The 24,741-nt window shown below is 34.3% G+C and overlaps 1 protein-coding gene and 1 non-coding gene across 2 annotated transcripts in view; one reads left to right on the top strand and one right to left on the bottom strand.

Annotated features, from left to right (window-relative positions):
* LOC144617032 (phenylalanine--tRNA ligase alpha subunit-like) overlaps positions 1-24,741 on the top strand; it is a 240,237-nt gene that overhangs the window by 25,716 nt on the left and 189,780 nt on the right. The gene's annotated exons all lie outside the window — the stretch shown is intronic.
* On the bottom strand, positions 10,016-10,122 carry LOC132673992 (U6 spliceosomal RNA). Its single transcript, XR_009608321.1, has one exon. It is a non-coding gene; the product is annotated as a U6 spliceosomal RNA (small nuclear RNA).

Here is a 24,741-nt window from a genome sequence, read left to right as displayed (position 1 = left end):
TTTAGCCATACATTAATTTTATCAGTTGTTGTGTTGTCAATATTGCATTCTCAAATTATTATGAAAATACAATTCAGTGGTTCATTATAAAGTCCTGTCTCTTCCAAACCTAAGGAATGACTCAACTCTGGAGACTCGAAGTCTAAATTTTTAATTAGAAGTTTCTCTTGTAAGGCCCAATAAATAAAGTCCTGTCTCTTCCAAACCTAAGGAATGACTCAACTCTGGAGACTCAAAGTCTAAATTTTTAATTAGAAGTTTCTCTTGCAAGGTCCAATAAATTTTGAGTGTCAGTGAATCGTAACTGCCATCACACTGATATGACAATTTAGTCTCATTAGTAATTTTCTATAATTTTCAGTAGTTTTTCCCAAGTGTGAAATGCATTGATATATACCACCATCATCTAAATCTAAAGTCTTATGATGAGGCACTCATTGAAAGGCAGAGATTAATCTTCTAGTGTTTACTTATAGCTCTGAGTCTTAAGGACAAACCCACCTGCGGGCTTGTTGTTTTCTTTTGTTTTGGCAATGAGTCTAAATCAACAGTTACATTATTATAACAGCCACCTAAATCTCCATTAGTAATAGACATTCACCTTTGCTTATCTACCTATATTGGGTTTGGAGTGAACCGGCATCCCAAAGTTAATTAAATGACATTAGACCTGTCTTTTGCAGTTTCTATCTGTGAATGCCAGATTTGTTTGTGCATTAATTAGATGTTTATTTCTACATCATCCTTCCAGTACATTTGTGTGTATATGAGAGAGAGAGAGGGAGAGAGATTAGGGCTTGAGTACCTGAATACATTTAATTATTTTTACTTTGTTGTTATAAAAAATTATTAATGGAGATGGTACCACTTTTACTGTGTCAATCATCACATTGTTAAGAGTTGTAAACACAGATCCTGTTTATACTGGGAGTACAATTTAGAAATGATAGGAAATGAGACTGTGAGAACCATTACTGGGTATATTAGTTTGCTAGGTTTCCTGTAACAAAGTACCACATGCTGGTTGGTTTAAAAAGCAGAAATTTATTGTTTTACATTTCTGGAGGCTTGGGAGGTCCAAGATTAAGATGTCAGCAGGGTTTGGGCACCTGGGTGGCTCAGTCATTTGAGCATCTGACTTTGTCTCAGGTGATGATCTCATGGTTCGTGGGTTCAAGCCCCATGTCAGGCTCTGTGCTAACAGCTTGGAGCCTGGAGCCTGCTTTGGATTCTGTCTCCCTTTCTCTCTGTCCCCACTCCCCCCGCTTGCTCTGTCTCTGTCTTTCCCTCAAAAATAAATAAACATTTGAAAGAAATATGAAAAAGCAGGGTTGGTTCCTTCTGAGGGCAATGAGGGAGACTGTTTAGTCCCTCTTACATGTCATCTGGTGATTTGCTGGCAATCTTTGGTGCCCCTTAGCTTGTAGAAGCATTAATTCTGATCTCTGCCTTTATCTCCCTATGGCATTTTCCTTGTGTGTGTAATCTGTGTCCATATATCTCTTTCTTATATAATGATATGAGTCATGCTGGATTAGGAGCCCACCCTATTCCAACATGGTCTCATCTTTACTAATTACACTGGCAACGCCCAGTTTCCAAATAAAGTGTCATTCTGAGGTACTGGTGGACTTCAACATGTGGGCAATACAGAAACAACAACAACAACAACAACAACAAACTAATGTAACAAATAACATGTTTGTTTTTTAGTAAAATGTGCTTTTTAAAGTAATGGAAATAATTCTGTGCATAGCAGAACACAGCAGTCTGAGAATAGAAACACGTTTGTTAGAAGAGCTCCTTTAAGTTGTATTCAGTAAACAACACCGCTTATTCTAGACAACTTAAATTTTAAGTCCTGGATCGGAACCATCGTCCAGTTTTCCTGAGAAGTTGGCTTCTCATGAGAAACATGAATCTAGTTTTTATTTTGTTTTTGTTTTTAACTTTCACGGTTAATTTTATGTGTCAACTTGACTGGTTGAAACAAGGAATGCCCAGATATCTCTAGTTGAATGTGATTTGTGGTTGTGTCCATGAGGTTGTTTCCAAAAAAGAATAGCATTTGAATTTGTGGGTTGAGTAAAGCATCTGGACCTCCCCAGTGTCAGTAGGCATCATCTAATCTGTGGAGGATCTTTAGAAACTTTGTCATTTTGCCCTGTATGAACTCTAATGTGAAATGCTGCTATCTGAGCAGTTAATTATAAATTTTTATCTCTGACAAATCAGCAAACAATTTTGCCTGAGAAACAGTAGTTTTTGTTGAGGTAAAAAAAAATGTTTATTAAAGAGAATTGCTCCAATTTTTTTAAAACAGGGTAGAGATGTACCCAATTTCACTTATTAAAAAACCTTCTCATATTTTCAGTTTATTTTTAATGTTTATTTACTTTTGAGAGAGACAGAGTACGAGTGGGGTAGGGGCAGAGGGGAGACACAGAATCCAATCCGAAGCGGGCTCCAGGCTCTGAGCTGTCAACACAGAGCCCAACACCGGGCTGGAACCCATGAACCACGAGATCATGACCTGAGCCCAAGTCGGATGTTCAACTGACTGAGCCACCCAGGCTCCCCCAAACCACCTCAGATTATAAAAGTAGAACCAAAATAGTTAATTATCACAAACTTTTCCATCATTTTCTGAAAAAAAATTGAACCCAGTATTCACAATATTGTATTCCCCCCCATCCCAATAGTCTATTTGTTGCTTTGGTTTTTGGGTTTTATTTTTGTCTTTTGGGGTTTTGGGGTAGTAGGTTGTTTGGTCTGCAAAGTGAGCTAACTTCTAGATTATAATACTCTGTGGCCTACCAGCTGACAACAGATGCTGTAAATGTTAGACTTCACATGAGCAATAATTGCAGTTAGTTTTGGGTAGGACTCATGTCCTGTGAAGCAAACAACTGTAACAAAGACCCAAGTGCCAGTTTTGCAATGTTCTTAAAGTTTCTGAGGACACCAGCAATTCATCTATATTTTGAATACTTACAAATTTTTCTGGTGAGACAAATTTCTCTAAGTTTTTCTGTAAATGTCTAGAAAAAAGCAAAGGAAAGTCTCAAGACCCTTGAGGAATACTTTATTAAAATATATTAAAAAAATTTTTTTTAACGTTCATTTATTTTTGAGACATAGAGAGACAGAGCATGAATGGGGGAGGGTCAGAGAGAGAGGGAGACACAGAATCTGAAACAGGCTCCAGGCTCTGAGCAGTCAGCACAGAGCCCGACGTGGGGCTCGAACTCACGGACAGTGAGATCGTGACCGAGCCGAAGTCGGGTGCTTAACCGACTGAGCCACCCAGGCGCCCCCAAAATATATTTTTTTAACGTTTATTTATTTTTGAGACAGGGAGAGACAGCATGAATGGGGGAGGGTCAGAGAGAGAGGGAGACACAGAATCTGAAACAGGCTCCAGACTCTGAGCTGTCAGCACAGAGCCTGACGCGGAGCTCAAACTCACAGACTGCAAGATCATGACCTGATCCTAAGTCGGATGCTTAACCGACTGAGCCACCCAGGTGCCCCAAGGAATACTTTAGCATAAATACTGAATTCCTTCCTAAGGAAAAGTAAGCAATAATTTAGATCCTTTCTCTAGTGAAACAGAAAGAAATAGAGAAAAATCAGAACATAGATGAATTATAGAGAAATATTGCACAGGCAGTGTTACTCAAGGCAGAAGTGAGAATAGTTACTGCATTGGGAACTACAGAGATTAATGGAAAAATTTTGCACAAAAATGTATACTGGTTAATCATCTTTATCAAATTTACCTTCCTCCTTTATTGGAAGCATAGTATTACAGGTGAGTGTACTATTTAAATTACTCTTTATTTTTCCTATTGCTTTATAACTATTTTATTCCCCCTAATTGAGATATTGACAAAGGATATTATTTTACATATGGCCATGGATTACTCTTTTGGGAAATGATTTTTATGGTTCTTTATCTCAGATTACATGTCACTAAGACATCCTCCAAAGTGACACACTGATTTATTCAGCTCAGTGTTTTTCCAAAAAGGTATGAAAATTCCACTCTCTGCCATATCCCAAAGCTATGTGGTTTGGAGTGTTTTTCCAGAATGGTCTGCCAATATCTATCAGAACACTTTACTTTCAGAAGGCACATAGTTGATCAATTTAGGTGTCTTTTACCAAGTTGCTCCACAGACTATCTGGAATACAGGGTTATGGTAGCCTTTAAGTTACATGGTAGGTATCTCTCTAGTAGATTTAAAGGAAAATCAAGAGAAAATAACTTGCACATGTTTCTCAGCAAGAGGACCTATCTGTATGGTAAAAGCAGAGGAAAAGGAAGAGATAAAAGGCTGATCTGAAATACCAGCAACCGGTATTGCTCTATCACCAAATGGAAAGCAAGAAATTTCTGAGGAAATTTCAGAATAATAAGTATCACCAATATCACCAGTTGCCACCCTGCCCCCCCCAACCCCCCCGAGATTCATTAAATCTGTCCATTTTAAGACACTTGTCAATCACTCCCTAACCTTCTGGGCTTTCTTGGTTTCCTTGTTACTAATTCCTGCACCCCCAGAGTCTCTTTCTACAACTCCTTTTTCAACATCCTGGGGGTTTTTTTGTTTTTTTTTTTTCAATAATGACATACAGTTTCCTTTCTTCATTTTGCCTTTTGTGGGTTAGTCAGAATAAAGATCATTCCCTTTAGCAAAGAGTTCTAACTAAGCAGCCTGCATAACACTCTAATTTCTCTTCCTCTTTTTTTTTCCTCAGTTGTCCCCAAACTGAATAGTTGCTATTAAATTTGAGTAATAGTATGTCCTTGCCATTTTACCACCTTTTTCTTAACTTGATTTTGGATAGTTGCCAAAAAAGCCAGAGAAAGTTTGCTAAGACCAAAGGGCAGATTTTATCTGCCCCTGGGTCGCTGACAGTGAATTCTAAGGAAGCCTCAACAATCTGCTGAAGGAAATCAGTGAAGAATCCACGTATTTTCTGGGTACACAGCTGCAATTTCTTCCAGCTTACTTGTAGTTAGTGAGAGAGGCTTCAGATATTAGCCTAAGCAACCTCTCATGGTGGGTTTCTTACTCCCTTAGTTTTCCAATAGTTTGGGAAGTGGTAGAAAGTCAGCTTCCCTTGGCCACCATACTGCTTTATGTGGTGATCTTCTGGACCCCGATGCACTTACTCCATTTAATGAGCAAAATCACTTGTTGCAGAATTCCATGCAGTAGCCAGTCCACACCCCCATTTATGGGTTGTAAACTGAAAGCATTCTAGTGCACAGGGAAGAGAAGCCTTTATGTGAGTAATACGAGCTAGCAAGAAAGGCATGTGGCTTACCCCAGAGACCCGAATAGCTTCTCAATGGCATTAGCTTTGCTGGTGAACTGAATAGAAAGAGCTAATTTTCCTCATACCGAGACAAGAAAAATGTGAACTGCTGTATATATTAATTTGGTTTCTCTTCCTATATTGATGTTTGTCAACCTAATACCTCACCTCATTTGTTTCCTTCTTTGAAGGACTAGTGCAGTTTTTCTCCATTCTGCTGCCTTCATATATGGACAGAATCCTTTACTCAAGTTTTCATTGATTCTCAGATCAGGTCTCTTTAGCATGTCTGCTTTCCCAGCTATCTGGTGTGTGGCTGGTAATGGACTCTTGGAGGTGGAATTTGGGCTAGCCCAAGAGACATGTAAATCTGTGTGATCAAAGAGAGCAGGTAATTCATTACTGGCTAAAGATATTATGTTCTAATCCCTTTTTGAAAAGAAGTCCAACAATGAAGAGAACTAGCCATCTAAAAAATCATCATTTCCCCCTTCCTTTCATTGGTCAGTTTGAGACAAGGAGGGATACAGGTATGCTGGGGAAGTAGAGGATACACGGACAGCAGAGAGGTTCTCCATAGACCTATCATTCCAAGTGTTGGGATTAGGGTATGAAAATTTAGAATGTAAACACCTAAATACTGGAATATAAAGAAGAATTGTACTTTTGTACAATGAAAATAGTGCTTGGGGTGCCTGACTGGCTCAGTCAGTAGAGCATTTGACCTTTGATCTCGTGTTTGTAAGTTTAAGCTCCCTGTTAGGTGTAGCAATTACTTAAAAAAATTAAATAAAGAAAACAGTGCTTGAATAGCCTTAACTTTTAATAAATGCTAAAATATATTTTAAAATGAGTATTAATATTATATTTATGTACAATGGAACTATAACTTGGAAATTGGTTATCCTTATATGAGATTAGTTAGCTTGTTGAGTTCAATTTATTCCTCTTTTCCATAGAATAGTCATAAAAATACGAATTTTATAAAAAAACAAAAAAAAGAAACCTTCAATTTTTTCTACTTTGAAGGTAAGCCATCTTTTCTTGCTTCTAAATAAATTCACAAACATTCTGATTTGTGTTGGGAGAAATTGTTTTGAAATAAAGCAGAGACTTTACTGGAAAGTTATAGATTAGTGTTTTTCAGCTTAGAACATAAAGTGAGATTAAACAATGATTTTTCTATGTTTTTTTTTGTTGTTTGGCAATACTTTATAGAGATTAAATTGATACAGATGAATGGGAAAAATATATGTTTATTATAAAACTTTTTTTAAAGAAAGAAAACTGTATAGCCTGTGGAGCAAAATGAAATTTATTTTAATTAAGATTGTAACATATTACACTCTATTTGGTTTACTGGAAATTCGAAGCTAAGGGAAAATAAATTATAATTTTGAAATCACAGTCCAGAGTTCTTTATTTCAACAACCAAAGGAATTATAAAATGAATAAAAATGGAAAAGACTGCATAATGCAACATTAAGTATGTTTGTTTTGAACCAAAGTATAAGAACTCTTTAAATGAAATCGGATCACTTGACCATCATTGGGTCCCAAAATGTCCCTGATAAAGTAGGGAACCCTTCCTAGACTGTCCAATTCATGTGATCCCTACGTTAGTTTGACTCAGAATGTGAGTCTCATATGTTCAAAAGCTTTTATTAGAGGAGGAATACATTTATCAGTACTAAAAACAGTATTGAACACGTTTTCAGAAATAATCTGTTTGTTGTAGCCATTTGCAGTGTGCTCCTGAATGAAGAACAGAAGCAAATTCAGAAGCAAATTCAAATTACTTATCAAATATCTTACTTTTACCTCAAGATAGTTAAATGTAGTTAATTTGTTATAAAATTAAATAAACCTTAATTCTGATACTAAACATGATTCCTATGCTTATCTATGCAAAGGCCTTAGATACAAAGATGTTAAGTGAAAGAGTGGAAATGGGCATCACAAACTATTAAAATAAAAACTCTTTCAGAAAAATATCTCTTGGAACCAATGCAAAGAGTTCTCCATTTATTGAAGATCTAGTATATGCCAGGCTATAATCTAAATGTTCACGAGACAATTCAGAAGCCTTTAGGACAAAACGGGATTCTTCTAAAATAACAATTGCCCATGTTAGTCAGAATGGCATTTGAGCATTGTACTTTTATAATGTTACACAATTTTTCTTCTTATACCTTTTTGTCTTAGTACAGGGTCTTTCTTTTGGTAAGTATACCAATGAATAACACTGGTAAAGGTAATTTGCTGTATACATATAAAACTCTATTTGAAAGGATTTATTGCTTAACAGGTTTTCATCATAGGATAATGAATTGTACCAATTATCTAACTATAATTAGATAAAGTGCCTAAATAATTTAACCAGTTGGGTAAGGGATAAGCCAAGGATTGGCAAACTGATCTACTTCTTTAATTATTGAAGATATTGTCCCCTGTACAAAATTCAGATTTCATTGTACTGAATTTTAGCATTAATAATACATAATGCTAAAGAAACCACACACTATTCTTCTAAATAAAGAGTCTGTTTCAATAAGTGAGATCTGTGGTTTTATGCTGGGAGCCTTTTTGTTTGATTATTATGTTGCTGTTTGATTGTTTCTTCTCCTTATTTAAATATTTAATGAAAGTTTTATCCAACTTGTGCTCTGAGGCTTTGAAGCAAAGGGCATAATTTAAAATATCTAATAAGTAAACAAATGTCAGAATACTGAAAAAATGTGGGATATGTAAAATATATTAAAAGCCCTGTTTTAATAATAGAATAAATTCTGCTTTTCTCTTGGGATAATTAAGTGAAAGAAATAAGATTCAATAAGCTGTAAAATCTTTTCAAAACGTGGCTGTGAAATACTAATTTTTGTCTGTTGTAGTGTCTTGCACATAATAGTTGTTCAAAAATGATCAGATATAGATCCTGCAAAAATGCCTTTAATAAAGTACCAGATACCTTTTTAACATTTTCCATGTGTCATGCAATGTTGTAAATACTGAATGAGGAAATATTTTTTAATAATAAGTAGGGCAGTTGAAAGTATTTTTATCACAAGTTGGAGGTCTCACAGTTTTATTAATACCTATATATGTATTTATAACTAAATAAATATTATGGTGGCCATTTTCCAAAGGGTAATAGGAAATTATAGAATTATGAAGATTCAATTATTGATGGCCTTCAAAAGTGATTTAGGAATAGTGCATGGCAAATGAGTATAAAAAGGGTTATATTTAAAAGGAAACATTTGCTGCTTTAGATATAACTCTTAAGTGAGAGAGATTTGAAGATGGCAGCAATTGTATATATAATATGTGATATATATGTATATTTTTGGCCTGAGTGTGAGGAGGAAAAAACAATCAGAGATTAACTATAAAAAGGCACATATTGAAATGTGAGCTCCGCATATCTTGTGAGAATTAAAAAAAAAAAAAAAAGCGGTTACTAAAATGGAGAACTAGAGCTAGGCTGCCAGTGTTCCCTTGACTATGTATTTAATTTTTTTTTTTTTTTTTTTACTGTTTATTTATTTTTTAGAGAGAGAGAATGTGAGCAGGGGAGTGGCAGAGAGAAAGGGAGACACAGAATCTGAAACAGGCTTCAGGCTCTGAGCTGTCAGCCCAGAGCCCGACGCGGGGCTCGGATTCACGAGCCGTGAGATCACGATCTGAGCCGAAGTTGGACGATTAACTGACTGAGCCACCCAGGTGCCCCTGACTATGTATTTTATATTTGAGAAAAACTTGGGGAGACTCGAGATAGAGAGAAATCAGTTTATAAGGTCACATTGCCTCTGAACTTAGTCTTCACATTTTCACTACTCTGGTTGAGCAATCGTTCTATTCTCCCGTAACTGTTCAGTTGACTAAGATGGGAATGGTTAGTTAACATAAAAATACTGACTCAGTTCGGTCACTGAAGATTAGATTACTAGAGAAATCTTTAAAGTCAAAATTTTAGTCTCTGGCATATTTTGTGTAATTCATTTTATTGTCTTTAGGAAATTCCCAAATGACTACTAAAATGATTGCTAATTATATATTTTCCTTTCCTTCTCAAATTCAGAGGGGTATTTTGAATAGCTAGCAATGCAGCCAGCCAGTAACCTTGTCACTAGATATTAACTCTGCAGCAGAAGCACTAGATTGGTACCCAAATGCCATGACTGAATAATGGCATTCTGTAATGTATAACTTATGTTTTTCACTTGCTATTTATCTGTTTATTTATTTATTATTTATTAGAATTAGACTGAGACTATGGATTCTGTCCCAGAAAAATTAACAAAAAATATACAAAGAGAATTTTTCATATTTTTGTCAGGAATTGCCCGGACACATTCAGTTCTACTCATAGATCTCTCCAAAATCATGGATGCAGATTAATAATTCTTGTTACATTACAGAGGGAAAAAATGGATTTTTTTAACCTACATTTATATACATAATCAGTAGACTTGTAATCTCTCATGTGGGCTCCACTATATAAATAATTTGATATAAAATTTCAATAGTTTTATTTATAAATTCATGTATATAATTCCATAATGAAATAGTATATATATTACAAGATGTATATAGAAGTGTTAGATGTATATAGAATTTTTAAATGATGGTATAAATAAAATATACGTATAATTTTTTACATTTTATTCTGTGAATGAATATTTTTTGAACCACTTAATGTGTTCTTGCTCTACGTGTCATCCTTGCGCAGGGGCCATGCTAATCTTGTCTGCATCGTTCCAGTTTTAGTATATGTGCTGCCGAAGCGAGCACAATGTGTTCTCACTCTAAATTGAACACTTCTATTATGTTAGGAAATAAATATTGCAAATTTATATTTTAAGTGTTCCTAATTATTTGGAAAAAATGTTTTGCCATATTTTTTAAACAATTTTTTTAACATTTATTTATTTTTTGAGAGACAGAGCATGAGCATGAGCAGGGGAGGGGCAGAGAGAGAGAGTGGGGGGGGAGACACAGAATCCAAAGCAGGCTCCAGGCTCTGAGCTGTCAGCACAGAGCCCGACGCAGGGTTCAAACTCACCAGCTGTGAGATCATGACCTGAGATGAAATCAGACTCTTAACCACTCAGCCACCCAGGTGCCCCTGACATATTTAATTTAAAACCTGTGTATATCTCACAATTTCTGTGAATTTTTAACAAAGAAACTCATATTATTTGGTTTTAATACTAAATTTTGTTCCTCGTTTAGTTAATCAGAGTTGATTAGTTATCCAGGAAGATGTTCATTTGGGATCTTTATATTTGAAAGAGCGTGGGTGTATGACCTTTGAGGAAAGACTGAATTCCTGATTTTTGTCTGAATAAAGCTTTCTAGAAGAAGCTTCTTTCACAAATACAATACAAACTGCTACTTTACATTCAAGTACAATTGAGTTCAGCAAATATTTTATGGCATTTTCTCAAATTGTTTGCAGTGTTGAAGACATAGAGTTAAATATGATCTCATCCCTATAAGGAACGATCTTTTAGTCTAGTGGCAGAACAACTTTTATACCAGTTTTTATAAATTTTTCAGACAAATAGATCAATAGATATTATTGTTTATGCATCCCTTTTGTGATCTATCCTCACTGAACCACATTTAACCCCACCAAATAGTAATTGGTCAAAAGTCCCCTATATAAATAACCTAATCCCTAACTCCCTTGCTAGGGCAAGACATATTATGGTGAAGCTTCATAGCTAGAATTTAAATTTTGTCTTGCATTGTGTGGAAATAACAGTCATGATCATTTGTGGTGCTCTTAATCATGTCCTGTCTTAAAAATTCAAGTCCGTTAAATTTTGCCATATGACTGTCCTTTAAGCAGTTGAAGACTTATTATGTCTTCTTTTATTCTCTTTTTTAAAAATTCATTTCAAAATCTTATTAGCTGTACTTACCTTCAAAATATCTTTAATGACTCCTCAAAAAATGTCTTTCCTTATTCCTGTTGCAATGCTAAAAATTGGAGGCATAAAATAGAGTAAATAGAGAAGCCTTAACAATGTTTTCCTTATTACTAATATTAGAGGTTAATCAGATAACCTAGTCTACCTTAAGAATCAAATCCATCCACTGGCTCAACTCTGATGAAATTACCTCAGCAGATTCGGCAGAGCAAATCTGGGGAAAGCCAGTGAACAGTGGCAGTTAACACAATATCAAATGAGACAAAAAATGTAGATGACCTATTTTCAGTGTTCATGAAGACAAACAACCTTCCTGCTGCCTCCAAGCTGAATTTGGGGACAACTGTGAGAGAAGTTGAAATTGGGGGATGGACTGGTAAGAATGTATTGTGAAACTATGCAGTTTGGAAAAATGAGTAAAGCTGTTCACAGAAATAGTGTAGTAGTAGTGAGGGCATGCTGAGAACTTTATTATGTAATGTAAGAGTTCAGTTAAATGGGACACACGGCAATAAGGATTGGAAGACAATGCCAGTTGAATAGACCAGAGCTGTGTTAGTTGGTAGACATTTAGAAAAAGGGAATGGAAGAGGGAACTGTGTATGCTGACATTTCCAGCTGTGTACCTGAACACATGTGCATCTCTTAGAACTAATACAATAACACATTAATTTACTACCTAGTAAGACCCAAATCCAAAATTCAAGAGCAGCTATGTCTGTCTTCAAAATTAGTGTATTGATATGTACTCGTTGTATTATATTCACAAGTCACCTAAATGGACCATGAGTTTAAAATGTACTGTATTAAGAAAAAGTTTCTATATATAAACTCTGTTTATAGGCAATGCTTATAAAATGACAATCTATAAATTTATCTTTACTAACAATCTTCATAATTTATAATGGTAGTACAAGTTGGTAAGAAGCTGGCCCTTGGGAATGAGTCAGCCCAGAGTTATAATTCTGGTTCAATTATAAACCATGGAATCTTGGAAGAGAATGTTGAATTCCTAAGGCTGGATTCCCTTCGTTTCATAGAAGTGTTGTCAGAGTTGACTGTTATAATGTATGTGAGGCATGTTTATCACAGTGCCTGGTAAGCACACAGTACCTGTGAAATATTATTTTGAAAGCCTCAGATGATTATTGTAATGAAATCAAGGTAGAGTGCACATTAGAAAGTAAGACTATAAACTATGAGAGTTTTATTTTACTGCCCTCTATCACTCACAGTACACTGCACCTCAAAACTCAACATTTTAAATGATTAGAAAACAGTAAATCACATGGAGTGTATTATATAATCTTACTATAAGAAAGTAAAAAAAACTCATTTTGTGGCTTTCTGAATATACACATACGCAAGTATTTTTCTGAAGTACACCAAAAAAGATGGAGCCTCCCCAAAAAAGTTGTATTTTACTATTCTTAATACTATGACAGCTATTTCAATACAAATAAAAAATATACTACAATCATAAGCCAAATAGATGTAGTTAACATTGTTTTTATATCCTAAGAGAGATAAGTATATGATTATAAGATGAAATAAGGGAGAAAAGCCATAGGCATTGGAAAATGTTTGCATATACCTTCTCAATCTTTTATTGTTAGCACTTTGGAATCCAGCTGTTACTGTATTCTCTGAAAAATCCACTTTGCTTTCCCATATAAACTAATATTCGGTAGATATCCATATATCATGCTACTATCCCTCTGAAAAAATTGGATTATAAACATACCAGCAGCTAAACCAAAACGTATGATTCTCTCTTCACTTGGACTGCGATAGATATGACAACTGTATAAAGCCTACATATATTTAGAATTTATTCAAATTTAAAAAAAATAGAAGTTTAGCATGCATGTTACCTGCTCATGCAATTGTTACATTATCTACAATACCAGGGAAAAAAATTCAAGCTGAAAAAGGCATATTTTTAAAGAATGTTGTGTATATGTGTGTGCACGTCTGTGTGTCTGTGTGTGGTTTTCTATATGGAATGGGAAAAGATTAATAATGCATTGATCTATGGCTGCCCTATTTAAGTTTTCTCCCACAATTTGCTAACATAACTCAATATTTCCTGCACACAGAGATTTATTCCAATCAGTCATTTTCGACATTTCTTGACTTCTTGCTGTGAAAAGAATATATATGAACAAAGCAAAATCTCTAGCACCCGTGTCTGATACAATAGTGTCAGAAAATGCTTTCACATATTTCCTCTCTATAGAAACAGCCCATTGGCATCACATTGCTTATTAACCACTATTATAATTGAGAAAAAAATTTATTTCTCATTTCTTTTATACCCCAGTACATTTATGTAACCCTTGGTTAAGTAATCTGAGGACGTTTTAATTCAACTCTGATTTATTTTTTATTTTTTTAATGTTTATATTTTTTTAAGAGAGAGAGAGAGAGAGAGAGACAGCGTGAGCAGAGGAGAGGCAGAGAGAGAGGGAGACACAGAATCTGAAGCAGGCTCCAGGCTTTGAGCTGTCAGCACAGGGTCTGATGTCAGGCCCAAACCCACGAACCACGAGATCATGACCTGTGCCAAAATCAGATGCTTAACCAACTGAGCTACCCAAGCACCCCTAGTTAAACTCTTACTAGATGAAGATTACAATAAAACCAGTTATAATCATCACGTTAGTCTTGGCTGTCAGAATAAGGTGTCTCTGATGAGAGGCCATTGTCTTCATCCCTTTTTCTTCACCTAGCCAACACCAATGTCCTCCTTCATTTATGTAAACATTGTCATACAAATGCCAACATCACACTCCATTCTTCCTTCCGGATTTGTTGCTGGCCTTGTTTGTCACTCACAATTCTGTATATACCTAGGAGAAAATACATATCAAATGTTATCAGAATATATGCATGCATGAGTATATGTGTGTATATGCAACTTTTCATAAAAACACTGGCTGCCTAAGACTTATGCTTTCAATGTTTCTGCTTCCCTTTATCCGTCATTTTTTCCCTGGGGAATTTATTTCACTGCTCTTCGTCTTACTTTTTCTTTAGCACCACCTCACAGTTGTTCCTGTGTTGCACGTTTAACACAGAACCCACATAATTCACATTGCAGTCAGAGGTTCATCCATCTTTACCTTTGGTCTTTTACACTCAGAAAGTTCTCGTGTGCTACTTTGTCTGAATTCATCACTTGCACCATGAAATTTTAGAAACATGCACTAAGAACAAGAATAGGTAATTATATTCTGTCCTTGAGAAATAGCCTTTACAGTATTAGATGTATTAATATTTCATGGCTATATTTCAATATGATTTTATCATATTTGTTTAAGCAGTATAAAAAAATCAAACCAATTTGGCTCTAGTGGTAGAGAGATGTTTCTTTAGAATAGGACTTTTAAAAATTTCGCCTTGTTTCTTTGGGGATATGAAATGACTATGAACTTTTATTCAAGTTGGGTTTGTTTCTTTAACTGCTTCCAGGTTACTCAAGCCTGGGGTATCAGGTACTCTGTTAAAAAAAAAATACCTTTCTCTGGCACAAAAATTTATATCAATTTGGAGCTTCTGTTTATGCATAAAAGTTCTTTATCTGCTCTTTCTTATCTGCTCCAAAGGAATTACTGTATCTACCCAGCAACTTTGGACCTATGTCATATATATAGCTTGGCTTTTTCCCAAGCTGAGGCCTCACAAATGACCCAATGAACTCCAGATAGTGCAGCCATTGGCAAAGACAGACTGAGAGACTGTCTGACCCACAGCCAGGTTCATAGTATCTTGGATTCATGCTATTGGGTAGGGGTGTGTGTGTGTGGCTAAGTATGTAAGCACTTCAAGAGGAAGATTTTACAGTCTGTTCACAGTGTGACTAGTATTTACAAACAACTAAGTCAGAGACTTTCTGGCTATTGTACCATCATTAAGAATGAGGCTGGGGATGCCTGGGTGGCTCAGTTGGTTGGGTGTCTGACTTTGGCTCAGGTCATGATCTCCTTGCTTGTGAGTTCAAGCCCCATGTCAGGCTCTCTGCTCTCAACACAGAGCTGACTTCAGATCCTCTGTCTCCCTCGCTCTCTCTGCCCTTCCCCTGCTTTCTCTCTCTCTCTCTCTCTCTCTCTCTCTCTCTCTCTCTCTCTCTCCCTCTCCCCCCCCCCCCCAAAGATAAATAAACATTAACAAAAAATTTAAGAATGAAGTTGATCTTAGAACCTAATAAGGTAACTGGAGTAATAATCTGTCTTTTGAATGCCCTTACATTTTGATGTCTTTCAGAGTTCCAACTTTTGGCCTGAAGGTGTTATCAAACTATATATGCTTCCTTAATGATCTTATCCCACCAGGTCCACATTGGAAAATGTCATTCATGGTAATGGCTCACAAATCAGTCCCTCCAAACTGCACTACTGAATACTACATGATAAAAGCTAATTTTTTTTTTGAGCAACCACTGTATACTAGGCACTTTCCTGAGAACCTTTTATATTTTTACTCATTTAGCCCTCAAATATGTGAGGTAGGTACTATTTTTACCTCTTTAGAAAGGGACATTTGGGCATGTATGTTACATATATGTAACCTGAAAAAATTCTCAATCCCTTTTAACCTACATTCAATTATTTGAAATGTATCAGAGACAGTGCATGAAATCAAAGAAATAACTTAAAATAGAAGTATTTCTAATACAATGGAATTTTGACATGGGATATTTCTGAGTGTGTTCCAATGTTTATGTCATATGAATGACTTCTTACTCTGTCAACAAATTACAAGAACTAATCAAAAGCAAGGACTTCAAACAAAAGATATTTCCATAATCATAAATATAGAACTCGTATGTATTCCAGGTTTGATTCATTTGGTATGTGTCATTAGAGAACAAAATTAAGATAATAATTGCCTTCCTTAATTCCTACATTCAGAAATAACACTAATATTAACTTCCTCTGTATCTTTTCACTCTGTTATAACATATGTCCCTATGCATGGATAACACATGTACATATAAATATTTACATTATATTTAATAGATGTGTATAAATCAATGGTAGATACACACTCTAGCATATTCAGTTATCTGGATTTAAACCTATTTCAGTTAGTTTTTGGTGAATGACAAATATACCACAAATTAGTGGCTTAAAATAATAGCCATTTATTATTTTGTATAGATCTATAGGAAGGTCAGACAGTTCTGCTAATTTGGACCAGCACAAGGCTTGTTCATGAATAACCTCAGCTGAAAAATGCAGCTTTGCTCCATGTGGTCTTTAATCTTTCAACACACTACTCAGGGCTTGTTCTGATGGCTGTAACAGAGACCCAAGAAAGAGAGCTATCTCAAGCAAGTTTTCAAGGATGAGGTAGAGGATCAAGAGTGATGACAGAAACATGCAGCTGCTTTCTTGGACCTCTGCCTCCATGAAGTTTGCTGCTGTCACATTGGCAAAAGCAAGTCAAATAGACATTGTCTATCTGACAAGCACAGACTTAGTATCTGGAGCATTGTGAGGGAGTGGGGAGAAGACCCTCCCCCAAGACCATAAAATATTGAAATATTGGAGATATTGATGGAATAAATTCACACAATTTTTAAAAATTATTTCAGATGATTCCCTAAAATAAACAATACCAAAGAGAACATCTTTTAGCTAATCATTTTTATACTTATGGTATGACATAATATTCTTACTGTTCACTCTGGAAGATCCCAATGCTGAACATTTTTCTATATTGAGCTTGTCAAATCACAGATGACAAATTCTAACATACATGGAATGGACTTTAAAACAAAACAACAAACAAAAGTAACGCAATGTTGCTTGCTCTGCGTCATGAGATGTTAAGATGTTGAAAAGTACAAACAGGATGTGATTTTTTTTTTTTTTTTACCTGTAGCCACAGGACACTAAAAAACAGCTTCAGAAACATTAAGAATCAATGGTGTGTGAAATGTTGACATTTTCAGTATTTTGGTTCACACTGTTACATTGTTTGGAAGATGATTGCCTTCAGGATAGAATCCCATCATTTTATGTCAAACTTGAAAAATACTAAGTACAACAGTGGATATTGTCCTACAAAATATAAACAACTGCCTATTCAGACAATCAGCCCCTCTGAGGTTAAGAATGCTTTTACCCTACCTTACCAAGAATTCTGACAGCTGTATATTCATATTATATTGGAGACCTTATAAGAAAATTTGTCCTTGAGAGCATGAATGTGTAGAATAATTCAAGCACGCCCAGCTCAATGTGTATAACCTTTTCTCTTTTCATTAAATCTGTTTCTGGAATAGTAATAGAAATCTTGATTGTCAATTACCTTTCACTTACCATGGGGATGCTTTGGCATGCTATAACATAAGCAACATGTGTTTTATAAACCAATGGCATTGGTGTAGTGAAGGTTTAAAATCTACCACAAATTAAGTAAACAACAATTAAAAAAAGCCTCCTGAACATATCTAAATAAAGTGATATATATGAAATTACTGTCTTATATATAAAGTAATAAATAACCAAACACATCCTTCTTACAAGTAGGTGGATTTAAAATAAAAGCCAGAATAGGCATTCTTTTTATATAAGGGATCATTTGCCCAAGAGAAAGCTTTAGTCAAATTTGTCCCATAGGCACGCATAATACATATGCATATGTAGTATATAATTGAAATGAGAGTAGATGATTTTTTATCTTTATTGGTTTTACAAAAATGCACTGGCCAATATATAATAAGTTGCATGAGGTGAGTATAATTAATAAGACATACTCTATTATTGATTTCAACTCTTCCTGGAGTGCAAATCACTATTTTAACTTTTATTATTTTTTTTCAAATTCTAGTTAGTTAGAATATAGTGTAATATAGGCTTCAGGAGTAGAATATAGTGATTCATCACTTACATATAACACTCAGTGCTGACACACATGCCTTCTTTAATACCCATCACCTGCTTAGCCCATCCCTTGCCTAACTCCCCTCCACCAACCCTCAGTTTGTTCTCTATAGTTCGGAGTCTCTTATGGTTTGCTTCCCTCTATTTTTTTCCCATTCTCCTATGTTCATCTGTTTTTGTTTCTTAACTTCCACATGAGTGAAATCATACAGTATTTATCTTTCTCTAACTTATATCGCTTAGCATAATACATTCTAGCTCCATTCACATTATTCGGTAGACAAGATTTCATACTTTGTTATGTCTGAGTAGTATTCCATTTGTGTGTGTGTGTGTGTGTGTGTGTGTGTATATATGTATATATATATATATATATACATATATATATATATACACACACCATATCTTCTTTATCCATTCATCAGTTGATGGATATTTGGGCTCTTTCCATAATTTGTCTATTGTTGATAATGCTGCTACAAACATCAGGGTGCATGTACCTCTTCAAATCATTATTTTTTATCTTTGCGTAAATACCTAGTGCAATTGCTAGGTCATAGGGTAGTTCTATTTTAACTTTTTGAGGAAACTCCATACTGTTTTCCAGAGTGACTGCACCATTTTGCATTCCCACCAGATAGTTTCCCCTTTCTCTACTTCCTCACCAACATCTGTTGTTTCCTGTGTTGTTAATTTTAGCCATTCTGACAGGGGTGAGGTAATATTTCATCATGATGAGTGATGTTGAGCATCTTTTCATGTGTCTGTTGGCCATCTGGATGTCTTTGGAAAAAATGTGTCTTCATGTCTTTTGCCCACTTCTTAACTGGATTATTTGTTTTTTGGGTGTTGAGTTTGATAAGTTATTTATAGATTCTGGATAGTAACCCTTTGTCAGATATGTCATTTGCAAATGCCTTTTCCCATTCCTTAGGTTGCCTTTTTGTTTTATTGTTTTCTTCTCTGTGAAAAAGCTTTTTATCTGGATGAAGTGTCAATAGTTCATTTTTGCTTTTGTATCCCTTGCCATCAGGGAAAATGTCTAACAAGAAGTTGCTATGGCCAGGGTCAAAGAAGTTGCTGCCTGTTTTCCTCTAGGGTTTTGATAGTTTACTGTCTCACATTTAGGTCTTTCATCCATTTTGAATGTATTTTTGTGTGTTGTATAAGACAGTGGTCCAGTTTCATTCTTCATGTTGTTTAGTTTTTCCAACACCATTTGTTGAAGAAACTGTCTTTTTTCCATTGGATATTCTTCCCTGCTCTGTTGAAGATGAGTTGACCATATAGTTGTGGATCCATTTATGAGTTTTCTATTCTGTTCCATTGATCTATGTGTCTATTTTGTGCCAGTACCATACTGTCTTGAGGACTGCAGCTTTGACATACAGTTTGAAGTCCATAACTTTGATGCCTCCAGCTTTGTTTTTCTTTTTCAAGATTGCTTTGGCTACTTGGGGTCTTTTGTGGTTCCATACAAATTTTATGATTGTTTGTTCTAGCTGTGTGAAAAATGCAGGTGGTGTTTTGAGAGAGATTGCATTAAATGTGTAGATTGCTTTGGGCAATATAGATGTTTTAACAATATTTCTTCTTCCAATCCATGCACATCAATTATTTTTCCATTTCTTTGTGTCATCTTCAGTTTATTTCATAAATGTTCTATGGCTTTTAGAATACAGATCTTCTTTTATCTTTGATTAGGTTTATTCATGGGTATCTTGTGGTTTTTGGATTGATTCCTTGATTTCTCTTTCTGCTACCCCATTATTGGTGTATAAAAATGCAACAGATATCTTTACATTGATTTTATATCCTGTGACTTTGCTGAACTTATGTATCAGTTCCAGCAATTTTTTTTGATGGTGTCTTTTGGGTTTTCTCGATAGAGTATCATGTCATCTTCAAATAGTGAAAGTTTGATTTCTTCCTTGCTGATTTGAATGCCATTTATGTTCTTTTGTTGTCTGATTACTGAGGCTAGGACTTCCAATAACTACATTAAATTGCAATGGTGTGAGTGGACATCCTTGTCTTGTTCCTGACAGTAGAGGAAAAGCCCTTAGTTCTTCCCCATTGAGGGTAATGTTAGCTATGGGTCTTTTGCATTTGGCCTTTATGATGTTGAGGTATGTTTCCTCTATCCCTACTTTGTTGAGGGTTTTTAATCAAGAATGGATGTTGCATTTTGTCAAATACTTTTTCTGCATTTATTGAGAGCATCATATTGTTCTTGTGGTATATCATGTTGTTTGATTTGCAACTATTGAACTACCCCTGTGGCCCAAGGATAAATCTTTACTGTTGGATTTAATTTGCTAGGATCTTGTTGAGAATTTTTGCATCCAGTTTCATTGGGGATATTGGCCTGTGAAGTCTCCTTTTTAGTGGGGTCTTTGTCTGGTTTTGGAATCAAGGTAATGCTGGCCTTGTAGAATGAGTTGGGAAGTTTTCCTTCCATTTCTATTTTTTGGAACAGTTTGACAATAATAGGTATTAACTCTTGTTTTAATGCTTGATAGAATATCCCTGTGAAGCCATCTGGCCCTGGACTTTCGTTTGTTGGGAGATTCTTAATTACTGATTCAGTTTATTTGCTGGTTATGGATCTGTATGTTTAGAACACAGTTTAGCATTATGGATGTGGCATAAAACAATAAAAACTCGTATACATTTAAGTACCATTTGGGGCATATGGAACACTAACCTCTTTATGTGAATCTTTCGCATAAATAACCAATATAGGTTTAGTTTAGTTTAGTTTAGTTTGTTTTTTCTGGATCCTTGAGATGTCAGATTAGGCTATTTATTTGATATCTGTCTTCTTATTAAATGTAGACATTTACTTCAATAAACTTACCTTCTAGTACTGCTTTTGCTATATCCCATAAGTTTTGGTATATTGTGGTTTGCCTTAGTGTGTATCCAGCTATTTTTTAATTTTGCTTTTGGTTCCTTTTTTGACCTAATGGTTGTTCAGGAATGTGTTGCTTAATTTCCACATGTTTTAAATTTTACAGCTTTCTTTCTGGTATTGTGTTCTGCTTCCATTCCTTAGTGGTCAGAAAAGATATTTGGTATCCATTCTTCTTAAGTTTGTAAGACTTGTTTTGTGACCTAATATAATATGTGATCTAACCTGGAGAAAATTTCATGTGTGCTTGAAAAGAATGTATATTTTGCTGCTCTTGGGTAGAATGCTCTGTATTGAAAAAACAGGATATCCACATACAGAAGAAAGAAACCTTGTATATCTTACATTATACACAAAAATCAATTCGAACTGGATGAAAGAATTAAATGTAAGACCTGAAACTGTAAAATTCCTGGAAAAATCTTCAAGACATTGGTCTTGGCAGTTATTTCATGGATATGTCACCAAAAGCACAGACCACAAAATCATAAATAAGTAAATAGCACATTGAAATGAAAAGCTTTTGTATAGCAAAGGAACAATTAAGAAAATTAAAAGGCAACCTATGAAGTGGGAGAAAATAATTGCAAACCATATATTTGATAGGATGTTAATATTCAAAGTATATAAGGAACTCCTGGATCTCAGTAGCAAAAAAAACCCTAAAAACTTGACTTAAAAATGGGCTAAGAGCTTAAATAGACATTTCTCCAAAGAAGACATACAAATGGCTAACAGGTACATGAAAAGGTGCTCTGTGTTACTAATCATCAAGGAAATGCAAATCAAATCTACAATGAGATATTACCTCAGAAGATACCTGCCAGAATAGCTATTAAAAAAAAAAAAGGACAAGTTCTGGCAAAGATATGGACAAATTGGAATCCTTATACACTGTTGGTGGGAATGTAAAAAAAAAAAAAAATACAGACATTATAGAAAACAGAATGGACATTCCTAAAAAAAATTAAAGACAGAACTACCATATGGTCCAAAAAATATATCCAAAAGAATTAAAATCAAGATCTTAAGGAAATACTATACTCTGTTCATTGTAGCACTATTAACGATAGCCAAGATATGGAACAACCTAAATGTGCATTGACAGGTAAAGAAAAGGTGGTATGTACATTCAACAAAATATTATTCAGCCTTAAGAAAGAAGGAAATATTGCCATGTGCAATAAAGTGGATGAACTTGGAGGACATTATGCTAAGTAAAATAAACCAGTCACAAAAGGATGAATACCGCCTGATTCCACTTACATAAGATAATCTAAAATAGTCAAACTCGTAGAGAGCAGAAAGATGGTTGCCAGAAGCTGGGGGGTGGGAGAATGGGAGAAAGGGAGAGTTGTTCAACTGGTGTAAAGTTTCAGTTATGTAAGATGAATAGTTCTAGGGAGCTGTTGTTCAAATAGTGTCTATAGATAATAATACTAGTATATTATAAAAATCTGTTAACAGCATAGACTGTGTTAAGTATTTTTACCACTATATATATATGTATTTTTAAAGTTTACTATTTTTGCTAATAAAGCATCATTATAAATAAATTTCATTACAGTGCCTTCACCATAAAAACATGGTTCTAAAAATGTAATGACAAAGAGTAAATGTATTTTCAGTTTTAAGTTGCATCAGATTTACCTCTGAAAATGTTGAAGAAATTGGCCAATTCCTGGCACATTTGAGTACTTTGCCTTGTGCCTAGTGATGGAAATTAATTTTCTTTGTAAATATTTTGCCATCTAATGGTCACCAATAATATATTGTAACTCATTTAATTTAAAATACTAATTATTAGGAAGTAGATATATTTTTGGACACCATTGATAAAAATGTATATATTTTGATAAAATATATTATTTGGGGGTATTATACACTTCAATTTGTAGGAGATTAAAGTACATTTGGAAGTTAATTCTTTGGCTGCCATTTGTTGTAATATTTTCCCATATTTTGATTTGGCTCATAATAATCTTTCTCAAAATACATAAGTGGATCTAGCTTCATTGTTATTTATTTTCAGATACAAGGGCCAGTGATGTTTATCAAATAAATATCTCTTTTCTCTAGAATAAAATTAATGCTCATTGCTTTACATTAATTTCTTTTTTTTTTTTTTTTTGCTTTACATTAATTTCCTGGATAAACATGAGTTTCTACATTTTCAGTCCTTTTTAATGTTAATATTCAAGGGCTGACATCTTTACAATACTGAGTATTCTCATCGAAAATACTTTATACTTCATCACTTACTCATGACTTATTTTACATCTTAAAAATATGATTTTGTTCATATAACGTCCATTCTTATTATGTATGTTCCTGTATCTTTATGACTTTTGTCTATTTTCCAATAGAATAACTGCATTTCATTTTGAAGCAGTTATTATAAATTTATTGAGGTAATTATTTTACGGTTTATTTTTATAACCATCACCTTAACTAATTGTTTTAATAACTCTAGGAATTTTACAAGTTATTCTTGTTTTAATCATGTATAATATATCATTCATAAATTATAGTGATTTGTCTTTTACAATAATTATGCCCATTAAAATCTTTTCTGATTAAATTGACTTTAGCTTTCTCCAATAATACTTATCAATATCTGTGATAGTTGGAATGTTTATCTCTTTATGATTTTGATAGAAATTGCTTCAGCATTTGTTATTTAGTATAAAATTCCCTGTTGATTTTAGCAAATACCCTTTAATATATTTATATATTTTCTTCTGTTCCCACATTCCACTAGTTTACTTTTTCTGTTATATTATTAAGAAAGAGAAGTCTGTAGAACTTGATCTCCCAAATTCTCATAATTATTAATTAACTGTATGCATTCATTCAGTGACTAAAATTCAGAATATTGCAACAAGACTTCTCTGTGAAATAGGCAAAATATGCAACATTGCTTTCATGTCTGGAAAGTTAATAGTAGAGTGTAATAGCAATTGTAAGAGATGTTAAGTTTGTAGGGCACAAAGTTTTGCGTTTTTTGTGCATTGAAATTTGAAGTTATCCACAAACTGATTAGAAGTAAAGTCCCTTCCCCCTAATTAGAAGACCTATAAGGATAATCATGAGTTAGCAATAGAGTTTGAATGTCAGAAAGATATTCAGTTACTATTGCTTTTAAATAACTTGTTGAATATATTAGTAAGTAATTTTACACTCTTTTAGTATGGATAATGTCTGTAGTTACTGTATTATTTTATTTGTAATACTAAATGCATTTTTATTTTATTTGTAAAAAATTAACATGTTCAATAAGTATTCCATAAGTGTATATCTTTTCCTTTCAACTAATTGCAAACCAGTGTAATATCATAGATTTTATATTCCACATAAAGTCCTGGGCATATTTGTTAAATCATGTTAATTCATTTGATGCTTGACCTAGCAATTGGTGAGTGGCATTGCATAAAGCCAAAAGAAAAAAAAACATTGTTTCTACCACTCCTTATATTGGTGATTTTTAAAGTATAAAACAAGTTAAGTAAGTTAAAGTTCTCTACTTTACATGGAGATTCTCCACTTAACAATATGAAATTTTCCCTGGTTTACTTTAATATAGAATTTACCTATGCAAAAGACTCACCAATTTTTAAGTAATACTTGTACTGTATAAAGTGAAATAGGTATTTTCAGATTCAGTCAT

This window comes from Panthera onca, chromosome C1, assembly GCF_046562875.1.
Source record: "Panthera onca isolate mPanOnc1 chromosome C1, mPanOnc1 haplotype 2, whole genome shotgun sequence".
NCBI classification, from domain to species: domain Eukaryota; kingdom Metazoa; phylum Chordata; class Mammalia; order Carnivora; family Felidae; genus Panthera; species Panthera onca.
Note: the sequence above shows the minus strand (reverse complement) of the source record. Positions and strands in the feature narration are given on the sequence as shown.